Consider the following 19,796-nt stretch of genomic DNA (forward strand, 5'->3'; position numbering starts at 1 on the left):
CATTTTTTTTTTTTTCGTTTTTTTTTTAAATTAATAGACAACATGAGTCTAAAATAGGATACTCAGATTTGAAAAGAAAATTACATAATTATTCATAACACATCTTCGTATTTCTTAAGTAGCCCTTCTATTCAAAAACTCATGAGCCGCTAGCACAAACGTATGAAAGTTATTTGAAATACACCACTCATATAAAGAATTTGAAAAATTATTCTACTAATTATTTAATTTTCTTATTTACTATTGTTTTCATACTATGTATAATAACACTTCATTCAGTTTTTCATTTTATTTTTTTTTACCCTTATTTAGAGTTTTTTTAATTTAATTTCTGTATTTAATGCTAGCTAAATACCCAAACTTATTATACTTTTAAAAGTTTTAATTAATTTGACTCTTCTAACTACCTAATTGAACCCTCTAACTAACTGAGGAAACAAACCATGATTTAAACTGCCTCGAAGGAATGGCTTCAAATGCTTAGCATAAAATGGGGAAACCAAAAATAGGACAAAAACTGAAATTACCCTAAAGGCATAAAAAATTACACTCCAAAAGTACGAAAAATATAAAAAATATCTACGTCAAATTTGTGGTAGATATAAATAAATAATTCCAAGTTCTAAAAATGGAAAAAAGGTTAAATGCCTGTAATACATAAAACACGACTTGAAAATACCTACAAAATGACCTTAAATGCCTGCAAGTTATGGCAACAATAGAATAATATATCTCAAAAGAGAAATAAATAAAAGAAAAAAATCTGGCAAAGAAAAACATAATCGGTAAAATATAAATAAAAAATAGAAATATATAAAATAAAAAAAAAACAATAGAGCCAATAATAGTATTGTTTTGGTAAATATTTGTTTAGTAAACAAAACATTTCACAATGACATAAATATTATGCACATAAGTAATCATAGCCTACAGCATCATCAAATTTAGTGTCATCATTCACGAATATAATCTCCTACCCTACACAGAAAAGTCCCCCCATATGGTTTAACATTAATGTCGGTACGTAGGATGTACTGTGAGTACTCGTGCATTGTACTTTCTTGGTTTGAACCATTTTAACCTCCAGGCGCAGTGTGTGTTCTCGGTACATTTTAAAAGTATAACATTTATACTTAGTTCAGTTTACGTTTAATCGTTTTTTGAACTGCCAGTTTGTTTTTTTTTGCGAAGAAGAGAAGCACATTTTGTTGGTAAGATTTTGTGTTTATTTGCTTTGCTAGTAATATAGTATAATCCTGGGTTATATTATATTAATAAAATAAGATATTCATGAAATATTTTAATATGAGCAACTTCAGTTAAATATATCCGGGACATCTAAATTTAATATTGATAAATATTTCGATTTTTTCGAAAAAATATGTTTTTTTTTTTACGAAGTGAATTAGAGAATTATTAAAGAATTTACACTTTTTTAAATCAATAATTTTTTTTGTCCTTTATTTTAATATGCAGGGAAATTTTTGCAACATAATGAAAAAAAGATATTGAAAACATTCTTGAATTAAAATTAATTATCTAAAAGAATAATATGAAATTTGAAAAAAAATGTAATTCGATTATTTGAATAAAAAAATATTAGAAAATTTAAAAACCAAAATGCTGGTAAATGATAAATCTCTTTGTTTTTTTTTAACTTTTGTAATTTTATTTTCACAGAATAAAATAATTTTAAATATACTTATTTGATTAAACAGGCAAAAAGTAAAGTTTTTTTACAACAAAATTAATTGTATAAAAGAAAAGTCGATAAATATAACGGAAGATACGTTTTTTTCCATGAATTAAATTCAAGAAATAATAGAAACAATATTTGTTATAGATCCTTAAATAATAATAAGATTTTGAAAATGTTTTTTTTAATTTGTTGTAGAGCAATTTTTGCAAAATAATGAAAAAAGGATATTATAAGAATTCTTGAATTAGAATTGAGCATTTACAAGAATATAAAATTAAAACTAATTTAAATTAAAAAATATTAAAGAAAATTAAATAAAAAAATTAATAAAATGTCAGTTAATGACAAATCTTTTTGATTTTTTTACAAACAAAAACAAAATTTTTTAAAACGTAAATAATTAAATAAAACAAAAAATACAAAATCAGGTAAATTCGTTACTTAAGATTTATAATTTTTCGATATTTTTTTATTCATGAATATATTTATATCTTATAGACTATTCCTATTTTATCTTCACATTAGTAAAATATGCCAAATTTTAATTTGAATTTTTTTTTATTTGATTTTTAAAAGTTTAAAAAAATGCATATTTATATAATATATAAGGCTTATTTTTATTTTGTACAATCATTTATTCTAAAATATCCCTATGGCCTATACTACGAGGGCGGGTCAATAAGTCCTTGACTTTTTGGATAAAAGACAGGTTTTTATATAAAAAGTTATTTTATTTTTCAACATAGTCTCCTTTGAGTTCTATACAATTAGTCCAACATTACTCCAATTTTTTTATCCCTTCGGAAAAATATGATTTGTCGAGGTCATCAAAATAGGCATTTATTTGAGAGATGATTTCGTCGTTGGAGTCAAATCTCTTTCCGCCGAGTAATTTCTTTAAGTTTGGGAATAGGAAATAGTCACTGGGGGCTAAATCTGGAGAATAGGGCGGATGAGGAAGTAATTCGTAACCTAATTCATGGATTTTTGCCATGGAAACTGCACATGTGTGGACCCTTGCATTGTCCTGGTGGAAAAGAACTTTGTTTTGGCCAAATGTGGTCTTTTTTCTTTTAGTTCCTCATTGAATCTATCCAATAAGTTGGTATAATATTCTCCATTACTCTCCATACCCCTTTTGAAGATAGTCACTGTGGATTTTACCGCGTGCATCCCAAAAAACGGTCGCCATGACTTTATTGGCTGACAAACCCACCTTTGCCTTCTTGGGCGCCGATTCACCCCGACAAATCCACTGTTTTGACTGCTGTTTGGTCTCCGGCGTGTTGTGGTGGATCCACGTTTCGTCCACGGTGACGAAGCGACGCAAAAATTCGTCCATATTACGGTTGAATAACGCCAAACACTCCTGGAAAATGTTACACGGTTGCGTTTGTGGTCGATTGTGAGCAAACGCGGCACCCATCTTGCGGAAACCAGTGAATTTTTTCGATTGTCTTGGATGTAGAGACCTCGACTGGGCGTCCAGAACGTTCGGCATCTTCCGTGCTTGTACGGCCACGTCGAAATTCAGTAAACCACTTCTTTACCATGGAAATGGATGGTGCAGAGTCCCCATAATATTTATCAAGTTTAGCCTTGGTTTGAGTGATGGTTTTTTTCCGTAAAAAATAATGCTTAATGAGCACAGGAAACTCACTTTTTTCCATTTTCTTCTCAAAACGAGTGGTAGTCTGCTATCAACAGCTGTCAAACACAAACTAAATGACGCAGCTTGTTCAAATTTTGACAGGCGTCAACTGACAGGAGCAGAGTTGCCATTTCCATTAAAGGGCGGGAAATTCAAAAAGTCACGGACTTATTGAGCCGCCCTTGTATAAAAATAAAATAAAATAAAATAAAATGAAAAAGCATATTTTAAATTTAGTAATTTCTCCTCTTGTTGATAAAATTCGTAATCTTTAATTAATTTTTGATTATTAACAATTAAATTGACAATGTATAGAGAATAAAGGAGAAATAATCAGTAGAAAATAAAGAAAAAAAGGATAAGATTTATATTTTTTTCTAATTACATATTGTTAAAGATACATATTATTATATTAGTTCGAAAATAAAAATATGCCGAAATGCAAATAATAAAAACACGAAAAAAAACGTTGAATAGTTAATAAAAACAATTATTTTGAAAACAAATTTCATTGTAAATCCTTTAATAAAGTTATGTAAAATAAAAAAAAAATAATACAGTGTTTTTAAATGTTTTATTTTTTGAATTTAAATTCCGTGAGGATTTTGATACAAAATAGACAAATTTCGTGAAAATATTAAAGCAAAGTTCTTCCTAAAATAATTGAATAAAAAATATTTAAAAATAATAGTAATATAAAATAAGACAAATTTAAGTATTAAAAATGAATATTGTTAAAGTTTTCAATTGAATTTTAGGCAAAAATATTTGATTGCGTACACATTTTTCTATACACTTTTTCTTCCAAACAAATTAAAAATTTACCAAATTCTTTACATTAATATTATTTTCTTTTCTTATTAAAATTCATAAAATATTTTTTATATAAAAGTCATAGTATGATAAGAATCTTTTAGGTACATTAATGAATACTTCATTCTCTAGTTTATTGATTTTCTATAAAAAGATACTGTGACAGGCTTAAGTAAAGATCCTGAAATTTACTTGTTCGAAAACTAATCTACATGAAAACATAACGCGTATATTGAAAGTTTAGGTTTCATTAGGATAAACTAAAGAGGTAAGCGAACGTAAGTTTGTGTATCTTATATGGTGAATTCATAAATGTTGTGTAATTAATAATTGTTGGTTTGTATTGATTTGCGTCCCTAGTAACATAATCCTGGAATATATTATAATAATTAAATTAGTTATTCTTGAGATATTTTAATAATGTCTTGTAAAAAATCAGTATATTGCTAGTATACGTTGAGAATCCTTAGTTAAATATTTCCGGGACTGAATTTAATATTGAAGAATAAATGGTTTTCTTTCTAAGGCCTATGCTTTTTTATGGATTTAATTAAACAAAATAATAAAGAATTTACACGTTTATTATAACTTTAAAATTTAAAAGACCGTCCTTTTCCTCAAATTTAAATTTAACGAAAGGAAAGATATTTAAAGGATTCTTGAATTAAAATTAAGTATTTAAAATATTATACAATTTAAAATAATTATAATTAGATAATTTAAATGAAATAATTTAATTAAAGAAAATTAAAAAGAAAGAGTTAAAATATTTTTAATTTCTATAAAACAGTTTAATTGCATTAATTGCATAAAATAAAAACTCAAAAAGGCATAAATATCTTTATATTCCATAGACTATTCCTGGAATATCTTAAATATCCTATAATATTATGCTAAATATTCTTTTTTATACTTTTTATTTAATTATAATTTGACTTGTAAAAGCTTTAATACAAGTTCTTCAAAAAATTCGTAATTTTTAATTTATTTTTTATTAACATTTTTTAATTTACATTTTACATTATTTCGAAAAAAAATGTCTAAATGAAAATATTAATATCAAAAATTAAAAACGTTAAACAGTTACTAAAAACTTATATTTTAAAAACAAAGCTCACTTTAAATTTATTAATAAAGTCATGTAAAAATATAAAAAAGGAGGATTTTTATAAAAAAAAGACAAATTTGGTTAAAACACTAAAAGCTTTTCCTCAAATAATTCAATAAAGAGAATATTCAAAAATAATAGAAAATAATACTAATTTAAGTATTAAAAATGAAAATTGTTTAAGTTTTGATTTCAATTTTTTTTAGGTAAAAGAATATGAGTGTATACGAATTTTTAATTTTTTCTTACATTAAATATTTTTTATATAAATGTCATAGTAAGATAAGGATTTCACAGGTTCATCTTTTTTTATAAATCTATTTAAGTCTTTTATATTTAAAGGAACAATTAATTCTCTAGGTTATTGATTTCCTATATATAGATTCTATGACAAGGTTACATAAAGATCCTGAAATTTACTTATTAAAAAACTTTTGTACAACACGCATATTGAAATTTTAGTTTCCATTAAAATGAAGGTAAGCAATATTAAAGAGTACGCTATTTTTTAATGTTTCTCCATTATTAATATAACGATTCGCCGACGTAAGTTTACGTATCTTATACGGTGAATTCATAAATTTTGATGCAAAACAGTGGATCTTAAGTGAAATATATAAAAAATAGAACATTAATAATTCATATAGTTTATAATAATAATTGATAACTTGCAGGTTTATTATATTTAAAGCTATTTTGGACTGATACTTCATTCCCAAAAAAAATATTAGTATGAAATATTTCACCTTGATATTTTAATAAATAATAACATTACGAAATATTGTAAGTATAATGACCTGATCGAACTTTAGAATTTTCTTTAAGTATATTACAAAATATAACTTATTTGGGTATATGTATTAAAAATGCCGCTTTATGTCGACATATGTAGTTATTTAGTTAAGGTAAATGCCAAGAGTGTTTTAATTATCAGAGCTGCACGATCTTAATGATGAGATATAATTCGGTCTCGTAGTGGAAAAATTTCAGTGCATGTACAAAAAAATTGGAAAGGAGTTTTTTTTTAATTTTTCAGCGACCTATTAGAGTGATAATTGGGTAAAGCTGATGAATAAATAATGCATGATAAATACGGATAAAAGGTCATTGTGTGGATTCAAAACTTTCTCGATATAAGAACAGATTTATCTTCAGGAGGTCTCAAGGAAGTGTTTTTGGTTCTTTGACTTTCCTAATATAAGTCAGTGACTTGCTTGATGCGATTATCTCGTTTATTAAGAAGTCAAATATGATCAAGACACTCACACTCACATTGAAGTTTGGATTCAGAAAAAGTGACCTAATAGGTCTAAAATTCAATTTTGAATCAATAATTTTTTATTACGATTTTCAAATTCTCCAAGCTAAATTAAATCGATAGAATTAAAAAAAAGGAAAGAAAAAATATAAAACTACTGGGAATGTAATAGGGAGATTCATTAACTGTTAATCGACTTTAAACAAGCACACGATAGTTTTCTCAGACTTAAGCTATAGCACGCAATTGTAGAGCAAGAAATTCCCAGAAATCTCATCAAGTTAATAATATATGTGTCACCGGCTCCAAAAGTAGTGTAAACGTCGGTGAGACATTATCAAATTTATTTAAGATGTCGGTTAAGCAAGGTGATTCTATTTTACCAATATTGTTCTTATATCATATTGCCTTGGAAGAAGCTATAAGGGCGGCGGGATTGGCCACGCAGGTCTTTGATAGTGATGGCCCAAGGATTCTCCTGGTTTTATCCGACAACATTGACGTAGTTGGAAACACCGTAATAATTGCAAATGAGTTATTCAATTTAAATTATTCAATCAATTTCAAAGTTCAAAAACAGATATTGGTAAAAGAACGAGAGGAGATAGGATAGGGCAACACGTTACAATAAGAGAGTACAATTTTGAGAGGTTCACAAGTTTTAGCTACCGGGAGGGCACGACGAGAAAAACTGTATATCCGAAGATATGAATCCAATGCCTCTGAAAATGCACGCATGCTTTAAAAGAAATAATTAACAGCAAATATCTATCCAGAAGATCAAAAATTAAAATAAAATAGCCATATATCAGTGGTCATGTAAGGTACAGTAGTGAGACTTGGACACTTACCAAGGAAAATGAGCGGAAAAACCCAAAAAACCCAGTTATGTTCAAGAACAAACAACTGACTGAACTCTATGAGGAACCAGATATTGGCAAAGTTATTTAAGCAGGATAGTTGAGATGGGCTAAACGTGTACACCAACAACCAGATCCTCGAGTGATCAAAATGTCTTTTTTTTTCAAATTGTCAAATTTTTAAATATGTCTCGTTTGTGTGCAAAAACCGATATATACAAACTTTTATTGCTAATAATGACGAATTGTTAATTTTTTTTTTGTTTCTTTTTAGGTTAATAAATTAGTCAACCCCGCTTAATTAAAGCTATTTTTTTAAAATATTACTATTTTTAAATATAAATACACAGGGTGTTTTTCGTGTTTCCTGAAAATTTTCTGAAAGTCGATATATCCGGTTATGTACGCGAACTCCTCTTAACAGTTATATTTGAACAATTTTGGAAAGTTATTCCTATAGTAGTGCGTTTTGCTTAAACACGTTTTCGGTAATAGAAATATGAGGTGAAGTCAACTTTAAAAGAAAAAACGTACCGATCTCTCACGTTATTGTTATGTTTAGGTTCAAATAGTGCTGGAGGCTGAATTGATTCTACAATATTTCTTGATATTTTTATTTTATCAGACATAAAGTTATTGATTTAGAAATATAGCTGTATTTCCAATCCCCATGTCGTTTTAGAATTAAAAAATCTGCCTCTGCATTAATTAAAATATTCGCAGATCACCTTCGTAAATAGTAGCCAGTATAAAATTGTGGATTTGGCAACTGTGAAGAAATTTGCAATTTAAATTTTGAACACTTGCAAAAGTACAGTGTACAAGACCTAAGAAGATGACATAGTTCTTCCTCTTGTGATTTACAGATACTTCTGTGATGAGATATATGTCGTTTTTCTCACTTGTTGAACAGTATACTATTTTCTTCAAATATTTCAGACCACTAAATATCTAAGAGTAAATCTACACTCGCCGGCACAAAATTCCGCCACCCTGAAATATTGGCCAAGTTTGATGTTTTATAATTTTTTTATCAGATTCTCACGATTTTGCCATCAGTTTTTAGATACATTTGTTGTAATTTTTTAAAATTATTTTGTAAAGTAGCATTTTTCGATTAGGCTATATTATACAGGAGTAAAACAAACTGTTGTTTTTTCTCTGAACTGACGACGAACGGCCCTTTTAAGTTGATCCCAAAGATGTTCTATTGGGTTGAGATCCGGGCTACATGCGGGCCATTCCAATTTTGGGAGTCCAACTTCATCCAGATATTCGCTCACTACATGTGCAACGTGAGGTCTAGCATTATCATGCATAAATGTAAATTGGTTCCCAATGAATGGAGCAAATGGGACAACAACTTCTTGAAGGATTTCCTCAATGTAACGGTGGGCGGTTAGAGCTCCATTTTCAGTAACTACAAGATTGGTGCGTGCTTCGGTAGAAATACCCGCCCAAATCATGACTGAACCGCCACGATATGAGATTTGTTCTGAAATGGTGCAGTCAGCATATCTTTCATTTCTACGTCTGTATACCCGCTCACGACCATCCGGCGTCCTTAAACAAACCCTGGATTCATCTGTGAATAGTACGTTTGCCTACTGTTCTAGAGTCCACTCAAAATGCGATCTTGCAAACCTCAGTCAGTGTTGTCGATGCCGAGGAAGTAATTGTGGACATCTTGCTGGCCTTCGTGAATAAAGTCCAGCTTCTGCTAATCTTCTACGTATCGTTCTTTCACTTACACTTACTCCATGAAGTATTCGCAGGTCATTTTTTAGACACACAGCAGTAGATCTTCGATCTCTTAAAGAACTAATGGTGACAAAGTGATCATCAGCTGCAGTGGTCATTCTCCTTCTGCCAGAGCCTTGTCGTCTAGTAAAAATTCCCGTCGGTAAATACCTATTCCAGGCATCTCGAACTGTAGACCGCGGAAATCTCAGAGTACGGGCGACATAACTTTTGCTACGGCCATCCTCTATTAACGCAACAATTCTACCCACGTCTGCTGGAGTTAATACCATATTGACACACAACAAACTATAATAGTGACACTGTCAAACTTTATGTCACATTAATTGCGTCCTTAGCCAACGTCGGTAATTTTTAACCGAAAACTTGACATTAATTATCTAAAAATAAGCTTCAAATCAGCGTTTTAATAAAAAATTTGCAGCTCGCAGCACAAATGAGATAATGGAATGAATCAAAAATTAAAATGTTTAAAATACATCAAAGATTACAAGGAACAGTATGTAAACAGAATTATCCACCTTAATTTTCCTACAGGGTCTTTTGAAATTACGAGAAAAAACAACAGTTTGTTTTACTCCTGTATAATATAGCCTAATCGAAAAATGCTACTTTACAAAATGATTTTAAAAAATTACATGAAATGTATCTAAAAACTGATGGTAAAATCATGAGAATCTGATAAAAAATAAAAAATTTATAAAACATCAAACTTGGCCAATATTTCAGGGTGGCGGACGGAATTTTGTGCCGGCGAGTATATTTAATCCACTGAATGGACGTCTTGGTGCGTTCGGTTTATGAGAAACCGTTTAGAGCTCGAGTAAAAATATTTTTAATATATTTTATGCTGTTCTGCTCTGTGTAATTCTGACCAAATCGATTTCATGTTTAAAATATAAAGAGTGTGTTGCTTTAGGTTTACCTCAATTTTCGGATAGATATTAATCTCTCTATAGTAATGAAATGATATCTTGAATCTATGGAAATGATAATTAGTTGAAATTATAATCTTTTTGAGTGGGAGTGAGAGTGAGTGCATCTTTGCCTCTGACAAAAATACTATTGAGTGATGTCAATAAAATAAATAAGTAAATAAAAATAAAATAGAGAGGGTACAAAACACATGCTGTAGACTTCTACATGGAATAAAAGATACGATCATATATCCTAGATAAATTCTGAGTGGAAATGGTAATGGCGTAGAATTCTTTACTTTTACTTTTGTGCACCGATAAAAAAGTGAGATTTATTTTACCCTGAAATAAAAAATGTAATCTCTTTTGTTTATTCTTTTGTGCTCCAACTTATAATTATTGGATTTTAGAGAAATAAGTGGTTTTTTATTGTGGTAAATTATCATAATTTTAAGTTACTGGTGATTTAGTTCGGATAATGGAAAATTACGGGTTAACTAAGAGGTTAGGTTTCACGAAACTATAATTATTATTTATATTTGTTAAGAATTTTATTTGTTTAATAAAGGCATTATCTATCTATTAATCTATATTAGAAAAAAAATTATTTTAATTACGTTATTCAAAACATGACATAAAATTGCATAAATCTTACAGGGAGAAACTAATCCAAGAAACCAAATGGTAGAAGCGTTGATTGAATAATAGAACTGGATAGGAATTAATACTATTATTCAATTAACGGTAGAAGATCTAAAAACATTTCATCTTTTAAAGAATAACGTGTGATTTAAGGATACAAAGTTTAATATTTTTATATACATAATATATTTTATTATATTTTTCAAAAAAATAGGTTTTGTTAATAAGGATAATTTAAGTCTTTTAGGGCCTAACCTTATATAGAGCCATAATTGTACTGCATATAAAAAAAATATAAAAATTTTTTTACTCGAAATTTAATTTCTCCTTAATTTTCGCATAAACCTTGTTTTTACTTTAACCAGAAAATTTAATGACATATTCAATTGTTTTTTTGCCACTTCCGGTTATCCTGAAAACAGCTGTTCGAAATTCAAATTCAAAATTTATTCTTAATTAGACTTGATTAGAGAATTTTTTTTTGTCAATTTACAATGCCTAGAGATCAAAAATTATTTCTGGGTATCTCAATAGGTACCTTGAATACCTGTATGTACAGGGTGTCCCATTTTGGGTACTTTTGCGGGGTATCTGCGTTATTTTTAACGTTATCGTGATGCGGTTTTCGCGACAGAGTACTACTTTTTCGTGAAAATAACGATGCCGTTAACAAAAATTCCAAAGCCCTCTTAGTTTTTAAGATATAGGCCATTTTTGAAAATTCCACATTTTGGGACCCCCCTTGTATTTCGGTTATTCTTTAACTTATCGAATATGTAAAATAACAGTTTTATAGATTTTTTTCCGTAGAATGCAGTGGCGTAGATTATTTTTTTTAATATTTACTGTTTTTGATTTATAAGCCAAACTTATGTTTTTTTTTTAATGGAACACCCTGCACTAATAAATTTGTCTTCTTTTTACCTTTTCAAAAATATATAATGGTATGCCCTTTTTTTTAAGAAACATATAAATAAATGACAATTTTCTAAAATTAAGGACATAAATTTATTAGTATGCCATGACTCTTGTTGATAACAAAATAAAAGTCAACTAAATGTCAAATATTTGTATTGTAAGTATTTGTTTTTTTCTTTATTTAATAAATTCTTTGAAAAATGACAGCGTCTGAAAATTACGAAAAATATGATATGTTGGTATGTTTTATACAAAGTAACGAAAATTCTGAAGAAGCTTCGGCGTTATATTTTCAAAGGTAAGTAAGCGATAATGGGTACTAAAATTTAAATTACGATTATAAGTTTGTGTTTTTTAGATATCCAGAGAGGCGACAACCGTTTATTGAGATATTTGCTCGCTTAAAAGCAAATTTAGTTGAACACGGAACCTTTGTTCGCCCGCCTCCGAATACCTAGAACAAGGAGAATAGGGAAAGAAAAGAAATAGATGTTTTGGGATATATTGAAGCAACACCTTCGTCCTCATGCAGAAAAATTGAGAAAGATATTGGTGTGTCAAAAACTAATGCTCAAAGGATCCTAAAATAATACAAGTATCATCCGTATAAATTTAGTATTGTTCAACAGTTGCATCCTGGCGATGCTGAGCACTGTATTGCCGGTGGTATCTACAACAAATCGAAGTTAATGATTTGTTCGGCAGATTTTTTATTTGGTCAGCATTTTGAATCGTCACAATATCAGGAATTGGAAAACAAAAATCAGCATTTATTGTTCGAAAGGGCACAACAGGGACGTTTTGGAGTTGGGGTGTCGGTAGTTTATCGGATTTTTGAAGGAGGTCTTACAGCACGTAGATACCTAGAAATCCTTGAGGAAGCTATTCCTGAACTCCTAGAAAATATTCCGCTAGCACAATATAATGCAGTTTACTTACAACAAGATGGTGCTCCTAGTCATAATTCAAGGCTAGTAAGGGAATTTCTTGAAAATAATTTTCCGCAAAGATGGTTAGGTACCAACGGACCTGTAAGATGGCCCCCACGATCTCCAGATCTTTCAATTTTCGATTTTTTTTTATGGGGGTATCTACAAAATGAAGTGTATAAAACACGTTATGATGGAATTGCCGAACTTTGAGAGGCAATTTATTTAGCCTTTCAAAATCTGCGAAGGAGACCAATGGTTCTATTTAATGCCATTGAAAGAATCACAAAAATGTGTCAATTTTGCATTCGAGAGAATGGTCATCATTTTGAACATTATCTTTAATTTTTTTTTCTTTTTGTTAAATACAGTTGAGTTTTTTGTTTTGTATGTTTTGTTGTTTTATGCTACAAAACAAGCTTATGTTGTAAAAATTGGAGTTATACTGTTTTAGTGTATTTTTTTTAATAATATGTTTTTGTCTCAATAGGTATATTTTGATTTCATCCAATGAATTTGCAATGAATCCAATTCTTTGTTAGTGATTTGTGTAACTTTTATCTTTGTTATTGTTATTCATGGCCTACTAATAAATTTATGTCCTTAATTTTAAAAAATTGTCATTTATTTGCATGTTTCCTAAAAAAAAGTGCATACCATTATATATTTTTGAAAAAAATTGTGTTCCATTAAAAAAACATAAGTTTGGCTTATAACTCAAAAACAGTAAATATTTAAAAAAAAATATTCTATGCCACTGCATTCTACGGAAAAAAATCTATTAAACGGTTTTTTATATATTCGATAAGTTAAAGAAAAACCGAAATATAAGGAGGGTCCCAAAATGTCGAATTTTCAAAAATGGCCTATATCTTAAAAATTAAGAGGGCTTTGGAATTTTTGTTAACAGCATCGTTATTTTTACGAAAACGTAGCGAAAACCGCATCTCGCTAACGTTAAAAATAACGGAAATACCCCGCAAAAGTACCCAAAATGGGATACCCTGTACATACCTGTATATTTTTTTTGAGCTTACATAATGTTAAAAGCAGCAATAATGTATTTATTTTTTGTCCTAGTCTAACAGAGACTCGCCACTACCATACATACACCTACCTAAAACTAACAAACTAAAACAAAGAAGATAATTATTGAGAAAGTATTTCAACGAAAAAAAATTCTTATATGTATGTAGTGATATATTTTCTTGATCTTTTATTAAACAGGTTTAAGTTATTTTTTGATCTTAGCAACGATATATCGTTAATTTCTTTATTATGTAATACAGTATTAGGATAGAGTCTGCTCTCTATATAGATTTTTTTTTAAAACATAATTCAGAATTATTTTTAATTGTCTCAAATTAGATTAACTCTACCCCATACTATAACACTAGATCTAAGTAATGAGTCTATTAATGACCTATGTGCTTGTATGAGCAATTTTCAGCTTAAATATCTCGAATAATATAGAATTTATGAATGAGTGATAAGTCTTTGAAGTTTACTTGTTTACAAATAATCCAACTGTTCTGTCCACTTCAGATTTTGGCCATTTATAATTCCCGAATATTTTACCTTAATTGAAAGCTTATTTGTCTAATTAAGTTAAAATGTGATTTGTGGGTATCTGTTATAGTGAAAGAAGTAAAATTCCTTTCTTATCTTACATAAGCTTATAGTTTTTGGCTTCTTTGGAAAGAAAGTTACATGAATATTTCAAAATTGTGCATTTTACGGTAGAAACAAAAAAATCGCAATTATTTGAATTTTGGTTGACAATTTTGTATCACCATATTTTTAATACCTTTATATTTCTTCATAATTTTATAAATTAAGTTTTTTAATATGGTTTAAACTTAATGCAGATAGATCTAATTTTATTAATGAGTCTTTTTTCCCCTAATAAAAAAAGTAGATTAGGGGCATAACTTGGAAAATGTGAACCTAATAAGGCTAAAGTGCTCAAAATATAAATTTTTCTAGAAACTTGACGCAAAATTCACCAGTTTAAACTTTTCTCTGAAACAATAAGAAAATTAGCCAGTTGCTTGCACACCTATGCTATATTATAAAAATCATACTGTAATAGAGATACTTGTGTAATAGAGATACTTAGATGTAAAAATAAGATTCTTATTTTTACATAGAAATTTACGATCAAATAATTAAATTTCAAAAATTACTAAATTAAATAATGTGCCATGAAGAAATTTAAATTCTTGCTTCATCCCATATACCTTGTTACATTTACAGGCGAACATATGACCAGCTGACCTTATCTTACGCACTGACAATTCATCCAAGTAACAAGCTATAATTAAAAAGTAATTTATAAACAAAATAACTGTAAATAAACGTCCCACTTATGAAGGTCACTGAAAATATAATATTCGAACACCAGAATTGGAAAATTTCGTAAGTTCTATGTTAATAAATCTCATATGTATAGGTATGCGTGTTGATATATTCTCATTGGGTTGCACCAAAACAAATAAAAAGTGGCCATTAATAAATATTACTACATATGTTAGAAAATTTCTATAGCAGGGAAATTATGGTAAAATACCGACTTGATATCAGGTTTTTCGTAATTTAAAATTTGATAATACTAATTATCATATGGACATAATGGGTTTCTTAGTAGATTTTCATTTTTATTATATAGTCAAGCAGAAATAAATTATAATTTTTTTTTAATGAAATACTTATGAAATTTATTTAAAACCTCACGCCATCTATTATTGGTCAATCGCACATCAAATAGTTTACAAAATCCCATATTATGTGCAGCTGGAGTTTTCAAATTAAAGATTTTCCATACTCACTGAATCTCATAACTTAAAACGATTTAGAGCTATACACAAATTCATCCAATAATCGCAAGAATATTAATAAAATAATTTCAGGTGTATTAAGTTTCAGTCAAATGTATCAAAAGGAAACTTGCATTCCAGTTCACAAGAATCGGAGAAGTCCAAAAAGTCCGTTTCGTCTCTAAACAGCTATCATCAACATGATTTATAAATTATTAGGCTATATATAGTGTGTTTCGAAATGTTGAGTTTTTATATGTTAATTCTAATATAAATAAACATTCTTATCAACTAGCATTGATGATGATTTTTTTATTTTAATACGTCAGATTTCTGATTAATTTTAGAGTTTAACAGGGAGAACTCAAACATTATCAATCGATTAAAGGTTGAAAATTCTCCCTTAACACGAAACATGTAAGGGCCAGGTATATTAAACTCCGCCTTAAAATTTAGAGGACCTAAGTATAAAAATAAGAAAAGCGTGCACATTTCTCCTCAAACGTTAAGAAACATTCAAAGAAAAATTGTAAATAATCCGCGAAAATGCTTACAAAATAATGGTCAAAAAATAGTGGTCATTACGAACATTTAGATTAATAACAATTTACATATTATTTAATAGCCTTTAGTTATTTTAAATAAGTTCTGGATTTATTTTTGTTCATTATTATGTTGTTTATTAAAAATAAATTTATTATAAAGTTAGTCAGATCATTGATGTTTTGTGCATAACATAGAAATATTATTAATATTACCACTTTTATATTATTTTAGCGTTTATAAATATATTTAAATAACAACCACAAAGATAAACTTTTCACTGTATTAATAAGTAATTATCAAGTGTAAACCAAGTGAAAACGGTTGGAGATACTTACCAACCGAAACGTCGTGTTACATTAAATAAATAAGACAATGCAAGTCCGACAAGATGTTTTCACTGTACCATTATCTACCACCTTCAAAAAGAGATATGTGTGCTTATCCACTGTCCCACTGTTTATTTAAGATGGTTCCAAGGTAGTATATTATTGAACAAGTTCAATTCGAGTACCGTTGACATGTAGGTGATCTTCATTTAAATCTCTTTTGCTGATCATCATTGGTTTCGCTTTCTTTACGTTGATATTAGGACCATATTGTTGAATCTACTGCGCGATCTATTAACCATTGCAGTGCTTCCAAGCTCTCTGCTATCACCATGGTATTGTCGGCGTATCGAACATTATTCAATCTGACTCCGTTCAAAAGGATCTTATTCTACTCCGTTATAGGCTTCGATGGAAATTTTTTTGGAATATAGGTTGAATATCAAAGGCGACAGGATACATCCTTATCTGACCCCGTGTTGTATTTTCACCTGTTCGCTTCAAACTCTATCAAGTCTTAAGCAGGCTGTCTGATTCCAGTAGAGATTTGAAATTAATCGACTATCTTTATCGTCCCAGCCGGCCTCTTCCAGGATATTGATCATTTTATGATATACATATGTATATATCACAGTTGACCCCTCTGCATCTCTGGATTAGAACTTAAACTCCAAACAGTGCCTCTCTGATTCTGATTGCATTTATAAAACCGAGTTTTCTGATATTTTTTTGACGTGTTTCTTGTAAATTCTTCTGTTAATGATTTTAAGTAACAATTTTAGCACATGACTCATCAGACTGATGCTTCGCACTTTATTTCTCCAGGTTTTTGGACAGCGCTATCTGATTATAGCCATTTTTCGAGATATTTCTAGAGTTATAGATTCTTTCGAAGATGTTAATAATCCAAGCTATTCCTTCATTACCAAAACATATATTGATCGAAAAATATTCCCAGATATTTAATATTATCAGTTCTATTAATTTTTTTAATACATTTACATCAAGTGGATCTTTGATATTCAGATAACTGGATAACAAGACTATTCCTATCTGGTAGACCTCTATTTTGTCGGAGAATAGCGGCTGTAAGAAATTATCGGACTCTCTATTTTCAGAGGAAATCCTCATCTAACCAAGAAAAACAGCTGAGAACAGTCAATGGCTGCATTGATAATCTCATGCAGAAAGCACATATTAATCACAACTCTCTTTGCTTTTAAATAGTGCAAATCTAAACTATTTCTAGGGTAGTCATCATCATTCACACTATTCTCTACACACCACTAAAAAAGAGAATTATAATCCTTCTCAAGGCAAAATCATCTGTAAACATCAAGGCTCTACTCTATCTCAATCTAATAGTAAAATTTAACAAAATAGCACAGGATTACAGTGAGAGCCTTGGGGTACTCTAGGTAAGAGTTAAATATCTTCTCATATAAAACCACTCAATTTCAAGTATTGTGTTCTTTCAGTATTATGGACTTAAATCCATAAAAAAATGAATATACATAATATCCAAAGCATTAAGCTTACAATAAGATATTTATTGGTTAACTTGACTTAAGGCTTTAGAAAAATCCCTATATAATAAGTACAAGTCATGGTCTATAGAGAATCTAAGAGCGTCTTTCTATACAGTCTAAAATGAAATTGACATACAAAACTAATTTGAACTAACGGCGGATTGTAATTTTGATAACGCTTTGTACCAAGGAAAAAGTAGTTGTGATAATGTAATAAATACATTTTGAGATGTCAAAATCAAAAATAGCTTCATTATCATAACATAGCTGTTGACAAAGCCATTAAGTAAAATAAACATTTTAATGTAGATATAGAATATAAACAATGATACTAAAATTTGTAATGGGAAGAAAGAAATCAGTAAAAAATTGAAAAAATATAAATCACTAAAAAACACATTTAAACTACTTTACACAAGTAAATTTAGATCAGAAAAATTTGATGTAAAAATATAATGGTCAAGGGAAATAAAGTTTTCGAGAAGTCTATGTAAACTATATTGTTTTGATAACTTGACCGTTATTATTTATACATTCTGAAATAAATTTTGTGATTGTAATAAGATTAGAAGTAGTGGATATGCCTTTCATAAAACCATACTGTCGACTGTCGATAAGATGTTTTATGTAATGATGAATAAAAGACCCGCTCAAAAACCTTACAGCAGTTATTAATTATATTGATAAAAGTAACTACTAGCTCTTTCATTATCGATAAGAGCTTTTCATTTATTTTATCGATAGGAATAATTTTAGACTTATTCCAGAGCAGTAGAAACTCTTCAGTTTTGAACAATATCGTCAACTATAGCTTTGGGCTTAATAAATATCAAAGCACTTAGCACATCACTTTCAGTAAAAGATATGATGTTAATAGTGTCAGAGGGTGTATCATTGGTTTCCATTATCTTTTTTTTAGTAAGTTTAGAGTAAGACTTTAAAAAAATTGAGCGAAAGATTCTGCTAATATTTGAAGGTCAGATAGAAGGACATCAGTATGATCATACCTATTAGGTGCCATTGAATTTTTTTTTTGTGAACTTTGCATCCAACTTTAAATGTTGCTCGAATGTGCTAAAAGATTTTGCCCAAGACCAGTAGTACCTATATTAATTATTCTATTTATATTCTTTTATTTGTGTTCGTAGGCTACGAAAGTTATGTAAATCCTGTGGTTTGGCAACATATTTTCTCTATGCATTATGTCTTTGTTTAATTAGTTTTAAAAAATCATCAAAGGTCGGAAATTAAAACTTTTCTTCCCCCATACACTATATAATACTTTTGACTTACATTTTAGATAGAGACAAAAAATTATTTACAAAAATATCACTATAATAAGTTACCTAGAAGACGTAAATTAATAATCCTACTTAGGGTCAAACATAAGTGAACTTATGTCAACAAGATATCACAACATAACACATAAGTAACCTAAATGTAATAAAAATTAAAATTTCGTCAATGACTATGAAAACAGAAACATAAAAAAGAAGCATCATATCAAATTATCTGGATAAAATTCCTCTAAATAATAAAATCCCTTATATACCAAAAAAGTGCCTTTGCTGCTTTCTTAAATTTTTTCCTGCACTTGTTGTCTTATGTTTAATGACAAATGGTTAAAAAGTTGTCTAGCATCATTTACAAATGAATTCTTAACAAGCCTAGATATACCCTACAAAACATACCTAAGTAAACAGACTTGGCGGGTCATATAGTGTCCCTCGAGCTCAACTTCACCATTAAATTCTCTATAGAAGAGTGTTACTGTTTCCAAAATAAATAAGCAGCTCACAGTTAAAATTTTATGTTTAACAAATAAAGGATGACACGACGCACTAGAACAGCTTAACCCACACAAATAGCGAATTGCTCTCTTCTGAAAAACAAACAAGCTATTAAAAAGATACGGAGAACAGGACCCCCAGACTAGGATACTATATCGAAGGTCAATTCGGATATAATATGCATTTTTAGCTGTTGCAATATCCAAATTATTTACTCATTCTAAAGGCATAGC

At 29.1% G+C, this 19,796-nt stretch overlaps 1 protein-coding gene across 1 annotated transcript in view; it reads left to right on the forward strand.

The window, feature by feature from the left end:
- Window positions 1–1,028: 1,028 nt before the first annotated feature.
- Window positions 1,029–19,796, forward strand: part of LOC126734940 (retinaldehyde-binding protein 1) — a 77,188-nt gene continuing 58,420 nt past the window's right edge. Inside the window, exon 1 of the mRNA XM_050438792.1 lies at window positions 1,029–1,211. The gene's annotated coding sequence lies outside the window, so the exon portion shown is untranslated. The remainder of the gene's footprint in view (window positions 1,212–19,796) is intronic.

Source organism: Anthonomus grandis, chromosome 4 (assembly GCF_022605725.1).
Source record: "Anthonomus grandis grandis chromosome 4, icAntGran1.3, whole genome shotgun sequence".
In the NCBI taxonomy this organism is placed as follows: domain Eukaryota; kingdom Metazoa; phylum Arthropoda; class Insecta; order Coleoptera; family Curculionidae; genus Anthonomus; species Anthonomus grandis.